This window comes from Microtus oregoni, unplaced genomic scaffold (genome assembly GCF_018167655.1).
Source record: "Microtus oregoni isolate MIOR12 unplaced genomic scaffold, Mior012 000001F_ref0000356, whole genome shotgun sequence".
Lineage (NCBI taxonomy): Eukaryota > Metazoa > Chordata > Mammalia > Rodentia > Cricetidae > Microtus > Microtus oregoni.
In genome coordinates this window covers 55,743,038-55,751,892 of record NW_024543060.1, presented here as the reverse complement: position 1 = coordinate 55,751,892, position 8,855 = coordinate 55,743,038, and the positions used below count along the sequence as shown (strand labels likewise).

Here is an 8,855-nt window from a genome sequence, read left to right as displayed (position 1 = left end):
TTGCTGTTGTGATGTTATCTGTTGCCCTTGTTTTTGTAGATTCAGCTAGCTTCCATGGGTTGGAGTTTTCCTTCTATACTTTCTGTAAGGCTGGGTTTGTGAATAGATATTGTTTAAATCTGGTTTTGTCAAAGAATATATTCTCCATCGATAGTGATTGAAAGCTTTGTTGGGTATAGTAGTCTGGAATTGTATCCATAGTCTCTTAGTATCTGAAGCACATCTGACCAGAACCTTCTGGCTTCTGGATTTCCATTGAGATGTCGAGTATAATTCTGATAGGTCTGTTTTTATATGTTAACTTGGACTTTTCCCTTTGCAGCTCTTCATATTCTTTCTTTATTCTATATGTTTGTGTTTTGATCATTATATGGTGAAGAGACTTTTTTTGGTCCAGTCTATTTGCTGTTCTGGAAGCTTCTTGTGCCTCCATAGGCACATCCTTCTTTAGGTTGGGAAAGTTATTTTCTATGATTTTATTGAATATACTTTCTGTGCCTTTTATCTGGAGTTCTTCTCCTTCTATCCCTATCATTCTTAGGTTTGGTCTTTTCATGATGTCCCAGATTTTCTGAATGCTTTGTGTTCAAAATTTGTTGGATTTAACATTTTCTTTGACCAATGAATTTATTTTTCCCTTGGTCCACTCTGTTCAGTCACAGTCTGTGCTTCAGAGTTCCTCTGAGGTGGCAGAGGATGGATGGGTTTGGGGGTGGAGTGGGACTTGTAGCTTTACAAGGCCCAATAAATGAGGGTAGTTGGGGCAACCTACCTGCAGGAAGCTTGCCTGCTGACTGGCTAGTGAAGCTGAGGCAGGTGCAGGAGGGGACCATAGTTTTCCACTCCCCCACCAAGGGCCTAGAGAGTGGGGTACCCAGCTGGGTGGCTGATCACTAACCTCTTGGTCCACTCTGTTCAGTCATAGTCTGTGCTTCAGAGTCCCTCTGATGTCATGGGGAAGTGGGTGGGTTTGGGGACAGAGTGGGACTTGTTGCTTACAGGGTCTGATCAATCTCAAGGATTGTTTTTTTTTTTTTAACATATTCCTATGTGATTTTTTTAAACGAATGTGCATCTGGGAATTATTCAGCTATTTAAGATTCTCTCGGTAAATTGAAGCAAATGCAAATAAAAATCATTTGGGGAACAATGCCCAAGAAAGGATATCAGAAAATGTCAAATTTTTCAAAATAACTAATACTGAAAGCTTGTTCCTCTGAGCTTTGTTATTGACAATGTAAATACCTCATGATTTGGAAAACTCTACATCGACTTACAGGTTTCTATGGCAACAGCTATCACCATTACCAGTCTACCTGAGAGGATCCAAAAGTAAGAGAATAATTTAAAAGTCTTTCACCTGGCCATGACTTTTGAAATGGCAAATGTTTCTTTTGAAAGCTGCCTTCTCCTTCACTGAAGGTCACCCACTCTGTATTTCCCATCCTCAGAGCTACATAGTTCCATTGCTTGACAATGCAGGACATTGCACTTTTTCTACCTTATTACATTTAAAATAGATTATGAAATTCAGGGGAGATAGGGTCTCTCAGCTTTGATTCTCAATGCTTATTCTAATGACGTAGAAGTTGTTTGATTTGTACAGACTTTGGGACTGTTTAACTTTGGTGTGTAACATTTTAAATACTTGAAATCTTATTTAATAATAGAGTTAATACAAATTCAATAAACAGATGAAATCATGAAAGTTTAACAAAGAAAGAAGTTCTCAGACTAAATTAATTGTACTAATAAATACACATTAAAATACACGTCGGTTGCATTGCAGTAAAATGGCAAAGTATCATGATAAAGAGAAACACCTCCTAACAAAAACAAAAGTAAATTTATAGATTTCTATCAGCAATAAACAAATTTCCTAAGAGAAATGGATTCACAGCTGCAAAGTTCTGAAGAGAAGACAAGTGTGCTCATATCCCAGAGTCAGGGATGCTGCGATGGTGAGGCCATTGGGAGTCACACAGACACACGTAAAGGAAGGTCACAGTCTGGGAGTACAGGTCAGTGGTGGGGCATTTACCTAGCGTGTGCCAAACCCTGGCTTCAGCCTTCAGCACAGCAAAAATAAACAGAGCTAAAGAACATTAGATGAACTTAGGAAATAAGTATATTTATTTTTTTAAATTTATTTATTTATTAAGGATTTCTGCCTCGTCCCCACAACCGCTTCCCATTTCCCTCCCCCTCCCCCGATCAAGTCCCCCTCCCTCATCTGCTCGAAGAGCAATCAGGGTTCCCTGACCTGTGGGAAGCCCAAGGACTGCCCACCTCTATCCAGGTCTCATAAGGTGAGCATCCAAACTGCCTAGGCTCCCACAAAGCCAGTACGTGCAGTAGGATCAAAAACCCACTGCAATTCTCAGTATTCCTCATTGTTTGCTATGTTCAGCTAGTCCGGATTTATCCCATGCTTTTTCAGACCTAGGCCAGCTGGCCTTGGTGAGATCCCAATAGAACATCCCCATTGTCTTAGTGTGTGGGTGCACCCCTTGTGGTCCTGAGTTCCTTGCTCGTGCTCCGTCTCCTTCTGCTCCTGATTTGGACCTTGAGATTTCTGTCCGGTGCTCCCGTGTGGGTCTCTGTCTCTGTCTCCTTTCATCGCCTGATGAAGGTTAATATTCCTGAGGATGCCTATGTGTTTGTCTTTGGATTCACCTTATTTAGCTTCTCTAGGAACATGAATTATAAGCTCAATGTCCTTTATTTATGGCTAGAAACCAAATATGAGTGAGTACATCCCATGTTCCTCTTTTTGGGTCTGGCTTACCTCACTCAGGATAGTGTTTTCTATTTCCATCCATTTGTATGCAAAATTCAAGAAGTCCTTGTTTTTTACTGCTGAGTAATACTCTAATATGTATATATTCCATACTTTCTTCATCCATTCTTCCGTTGAAGGGCATCTAGGTTGTTTCCAGGCTAATCAACCCAATTATAAAATGGGGCACTGAGCTGAACAGAGAATTCTCAACAGAAGAAGTTCAAATGGCCAAAAGATACTTAAGGTCATGCTCAACTTCCTTAGCGATCAGGGAAATGCAAATCAAGACAACTTTAAGATACCACCTTACACCTGTCAGAATGGCTAAAATAAAAAAACACCAATGATAGCCTTTGCTGGAGAGGTTGTGGAGAAAGGGGTACACTCACCCATTGCTGGTGGGAATGCAAACTTGTGCAACCACTCTGGAAAGCAGTGTTTCGGTTTCTCAGGAAAATCGGGATCAACCTACCCCTGGATCCAGCAATACCACTCTTGGGAATATACCCAAGAGAGGCCCTATCATACAACAAAAGTATATGCTCAACTATGTTCATGGCAGCATTGTTTGTAATAGCCAGAACCTGGAAACAACCTAGATGCCCTTCAACGGAAGAATGGATGAAGAAAGTATGGAATATATACATATTAGAGTATTACTCAGCAGTAAAAAACAAGGACTTCTTGAATTTTGCATACAAATGGATGGAAATAGAAAACACTATCCTGAGTGAGGTGGAAATAAGTATATTTATAACATAGAAGTAAGGAGGCACATTTAACAATGAGCAAGGAACCAGGAAACTGTATGGAAAATAAAAATGGATGTCGTTTTTAAACAAAAACAAAATTATGTTTATGCTTGATTACATGGTATATCTAAAATTCTAGGCAAAAAAACTGTAACACGAACAGGGGCCTGCTTGTTGTTGGGGTTTTTGTCCCACCCAGTACCCCACAACTGTTTAGCCCCAAAGAAAATCACACATAGGTCTCCATAAATTGTAAGCTGATTGGCCCATTAGCTCTAGCCTCTCACTTGCTAACTCTCACATCTTGATTAACCCATTTTTCTGATCTATGTTAGCCATGTGGCTCAGTACCTTTTTCAGTGAGGCAGATCACATCCTGCTGCTTCAGTGGTCTGGGCAGGAATGGGAGGAATCAACTTCCTCTTTCCCAGAATTCTCCTGTTCTTATTACATCATTTCTACTTCCTGTCTGGTTTTCCTGCCTATATTTCCTGCCCAGCCAATCAGCATTTATTTATAACATGATTGACAGAATACAGACAATTCTCCCACACCAAAATCCTGATTATGTGACCACACTTTATTGTAGTCTGTGGCCTAAAGATTTCATTTGGTGAAAGACCATAGAACAATATGTAAGCTCAGACCCTCTTTGGTGACAATTCATGACTATCATGACATTGACACTGAATGGTGTATTTATAACACAACTATCCAAATGAGATAGTTGATGCCTCGTGAGATTCGAGTTGCTTGTGAACTTGTGAGTTTGAGGCTAGCCTGGTCTACAAGAGCTAGTTCCAGGACAGACTCCAAAGCTACAGAGAAACCCTGTCTCAAAGACAATAAAAAAAAAAAAAAAAAGCAGATCTGAGGTACAATTCCGGAGTTAGTATATGAAATGGTTAACCCTTTCTTGTTCACTAGTATGGGAGTGTGGACCAAGGAGACCTTTGATAAACACTGTGTGGAGCCGAGTGCCTGTTTGGTGAGAGGCGTGATGCACAGGCTGTAGGTTGGAGACAGAACACAAAGGGAGATGGACTTCCAGCAGAGGCAGAGTGGAACTCAGGTGTGATGTGTTGTGTTTGCCTTTATTGTGTGGAGCTCAGAGGACAGGTCTGGACTGGAGACTTGGCGTGTGGCTGGCAACTGAAGCCATGGGAGTCGCTGAAATGGGCTCTGGGGAATGAGTCGTTCAGATGCAGAGAACAGGGGTGGCGCAGCTTCCCCACTTAAGCTACGGTCAGTGAGGTGAGGAGGCGAGCAGGCCTGCTTTTCGTTCCACCCGGCTCCCGCATGGTTAACTTTACACCAGAAATAACAGCATACAAATTGTATTCATTTAAACACTGCCTGACCCATTAGTTTCAGCCTCTTATTGGCTAACTCTCACATCTTGATTAACCCATTTCTAATAATCTGTGTAGCTCCACGAGGTGGTGGATTACCGGGAAAGATTCAGCATGTCTGACCTGGCGGTTGGCTCCATAGCGGCTGCCTGACTCTGCTTCTTTCTCCCAGCATTCTGTTCTGTTTACTCCGCCTACCTAATTTTCTGTCCTATCAAAGGGCCAAGGCAGTTTCTTTATTAACCAATGAAAGTAACACATAGACATCATTTCCCTCCTCCATCAGGTCAGTTCATCATACATAACGCCCTATGTCAACAGCTACTAAAGAATTCTTTATTCCTCTTTGCTCCTTGCAGCTTCCTGAGGCTGAGGATGTGAGGGTCTCAGATCACACCACATCCTCTACCCTGCTGCCACCCAGTCCTTGGTGGGTAGATCCCTACCCACAACACCACCTTTCTGGTCAGCCCGCTTACACCACGGTCATCAAGCCAGCTGGAGCAGGCCTTGGCAGGTCAGCAGGCTCTGGGTTCGGTTGTAGACGTCCTCCAGTACTCAGGCGCCCCAGCCAGGGCCACCTGCACGTCCGCCTCTCTGGTTCCGCGGTTCCGGGACATGCCAGCTGGAGCAAGCGCCCGCGACTCCAGAGGGCGATGATGGCCAGGAGGGTGGCCAGGAGGATGATCCATGGGAGGTGCTCGGCCAGCGGGGTGCTTTAGGCGTCCCTGCATTGCACGCCCGCGACCGGAGGGACCTCTGAGCGTCCCTGTCGCCACTCTGTGGAGGCAGAGCTGGGACCAGCACAGTGCGCACAGTGTAGCGAAAGCAGCATTCAAGAACCCGAGAACCCGAGGCCCTGGTAGCTCCAGTAGTCCGGCTTGCCGTTCCCACGTCGCCATAGTAGCCAGCCACGCTTAGTGCAAAGCATCTGGGCCGGGCACGCAAGCCTCGAGGGTGTTCACATTGACGAAGGCCTCACTGGTTACAAAGGCGAAAACAGAGCCAAGTGGGGTTAGGAACCTGTTTGGTGGTAGAAAGGTGGAGATGACTTGACAAAAAGCAAACAATCATTTGGAAGACGGCTTTTGGGAGGGAGACCACTCACCTGAGTAGTTCCCTCCATCCTGCCAGATACTGAGACAACTCCACTTCCCCTTTGGGGCTCAAAAAGGCCAATAAGGGGATCATTGTGTGACCCAGCACCCCTTGAGGCCCCAGACAGGAGGCTCTTCCTTCCCCAGGACCACCAGGGCTGTCAACTCTGGACCGATCTGGGAGGTAGACATAGGAGAGATAGGTGGAAAGTTCCTAACCTGCTCGGCCTACTATTGGGTTCTGAAAAAATTGTCCCTCCAGTTTAGTCGGGTTTCCTCCTGGTTCTTCTTATCATCTGAAAGGAGAGGGGACCAGAGAGGAGCCTCCTTTCCTTAGCTTCTCAGTCTGGGACCCCTGTTTTCTTGTTCAGAGCCCTCAGACTCTGGCTGTAACTCAAATGTACCTGGGAAGGTAGCGGTCCTTTGGGTTGCAGGACTGCAACCCCAGCCTGCAGCCTGTCGGGATACCAGAGGTGATCTGAAGCAAGGCAGTAAGGGCTGGAGAAGGAGAAGGGGGCTCCAGTTCCCACAGGCTGGACTGCTGACTTCTCTGAGCCGGTAACACAAGAGGCCACTCAAGAAAGAGTCGCACACAGGTGTAAAGAAATAACAGAGTGAGGATAGCAAAAGGAATTGCATGGCAGAACCAGCGTCCCAGGGCTGGGGATGTCAGTGAGAACCCCATGACCTTTGCTGGCACACGTCACCCAGCTGGGATTTATTTATTTATTTATTTATTTATTTATTTATTTATTTTTTTGAGACAGGGTTTCTCTGTGTAGCATAGGAGCCTGTCCTGGAGCTCACTTTGTAGACCAGGCTGGTCTTGAACTCACGGAGATCCACCTGCCTCTGCCTCCCGAGTGCTGGGTCTAAAGGCGTGCGCCACCACCTCCTGGCATGATTTAATTTTTAAGCTCCACATTAACTTTTCCTTCACTAAAACAATCTTTACTCTCTACTACCATGGCAGGCCCTATACTAGATTCCCCAGAATATATAAGTGTTTTCACGGCTGGCCATGGTGGCCCAGGCCTTCGTGTAACCTTAGGTATTTGGGAGGCTGAAGTAGGAGTGTCTCAAAAAAAATTAAATCATAAGAATGTAAAAGAAGAGCGCTGCTATCACTCCCCCCCCCCCAGCAAGAGTTATTGGGCAATTGGGATCAACTTTTCCACTCACAGTCCCCACATGAGATTTACAAAGACCCATTATCCTCAGGTTCTAATGAATTCGTGCCCAGGGTTAAAGTAGGACCCATGAGAGGCTTCCTCTTATTACAGGTTAGTCCCACATGTAAAGGTAACAGGTTACATGCCAAATCCCCCAGATCTTCATTAGGTTTTTCACTCTAGGCTCTGACCTCTGGGGCAAAGGCCAGCCTGCATAACTTATCCACACTCTGTCTTAAAAAATTTTAAAGTGTGAAAAGGGCCATTCCTACGCCAATAGCAATGTTTGGAGATGCTCACAACAGCCCAGCATTTGACATGCCATTATAGGTCTCTCTAAAATACAGGCTAATGAAAATGGCTATCTGGAACTCCTGGTAACAGAATTGTTGATCTTTATTCCAAGAAGCTTGGGAAGGCACCAAAATCCATATGTGGTGTGTGTCCAAGCAGACTTTGAGGAGTTTGTGCTCTGAGACCTAAAGTCCTCATGACATTTCCTAAAACAACAACGCTAGCAGGGTATAGGGTGATTCTGCTTGTGGTAAATGTGTTCATGACAGGATCTAGTGAGTGTTCCTTATTGAGGAGCAGAAAACCATTGTTGAAGGCACAAATACAGGTCAGAAAACTAAGTAAATATTATGCTTTTTTGTTTGTTTTTTTCAAGACAGGGTTTCTCTCTGAAGTTTTGGCTGTCCTGGAACTCACTCTGTAGACCAGGCTAGCCGCGATCTCACAGAGATCTTCCTGAGATTCTACTTCTGCCTCCTGAGTGCTGGTATTTAAGGCGTGTGCCACTACTGCCCAACTAATATTAAACTTTTTAAGATAATAAAAATCAAACCTTGTTCTGTGAAAAAAACATTCAAAATATTTTAAAATTAAAAAAAAAAAACGTATCGAAAGGTTTAGGAGTTTAGCTCAGTGGTAGAGCGTCTTTCTAGCTTGTGCAAGACTCCAGTTCAATCCCCAGTACTCTGTGTGTGCATGTGAGTGTGTATGTGTATGCATGTGTGCATGTGTGTGTGTGTGTGCGCGTGCGTGCGTGCGTGCGTGTGTGTGTGTGTGTGTGTGTGTGTGTGTGTGTGTAGCACAGCTGGAGCTGCCCTGGGAGCATCCTCTGTCTTCCCCACTGGAATGCGAGCTTAGATGAAGACAGGTGCCTTCTCCCTCTGTGTCTTCTGAAGACTGAACCCGCGACTTTGCGTGTGCCAGGGAAGCACTTAGCCTTGAGCTGTAGCATCTTCAAATCCCACGTTTTCCCCCTTTCCAATTTTATTTTGAGACAAGGTCTAAACTGAGCAGGTTGATTCCTTTTATTTATTTGCTTCTTTGAGACAGGGTCTCTTTGAGACAGGGTCTCTATATGTAGGCCTGGCTTATTGATTTATTTGAGACAGTGTCTCTCTATAGCCCTGACTGTCCTGGAACTCACTCAATAGATCAGGCTGTTCTTAAACTCACAGAGATCTGCCTGCCTCTGCTTCCTGAATGCTGGGAGAAAAGGTGTGTACCACTATTGTTCACATCTCAGGTTGGTTCTGAACTTTCTATCCTAAGCTTTCTGAGCCGCTGCGATCACACACAGGCTGGAGCCACTAGGCCTGGTCAGGCACCTTACTTTTCTTGGTCATTTTAGGCATTTGGAATATTGTTTGTGTCAAATGCATTATAAATAAATAAATACTCGTTAAGGA

The 8,855-nt window shown here is 44.5% G+C and overlaps 1 pseudogene; it reads right to left on the bottom strand.

The window, feature by feature from the left end:
• Positions 1-5,375: 5,375 nt before the first annotated feature.
• On the bottom strand, positions 5,376-6,668 carry LOC121455994 (annotated as a pseudogene).
• Between the last annotated feature and the right edge of the window lie 2,187 nt (positions 6,669-8,855).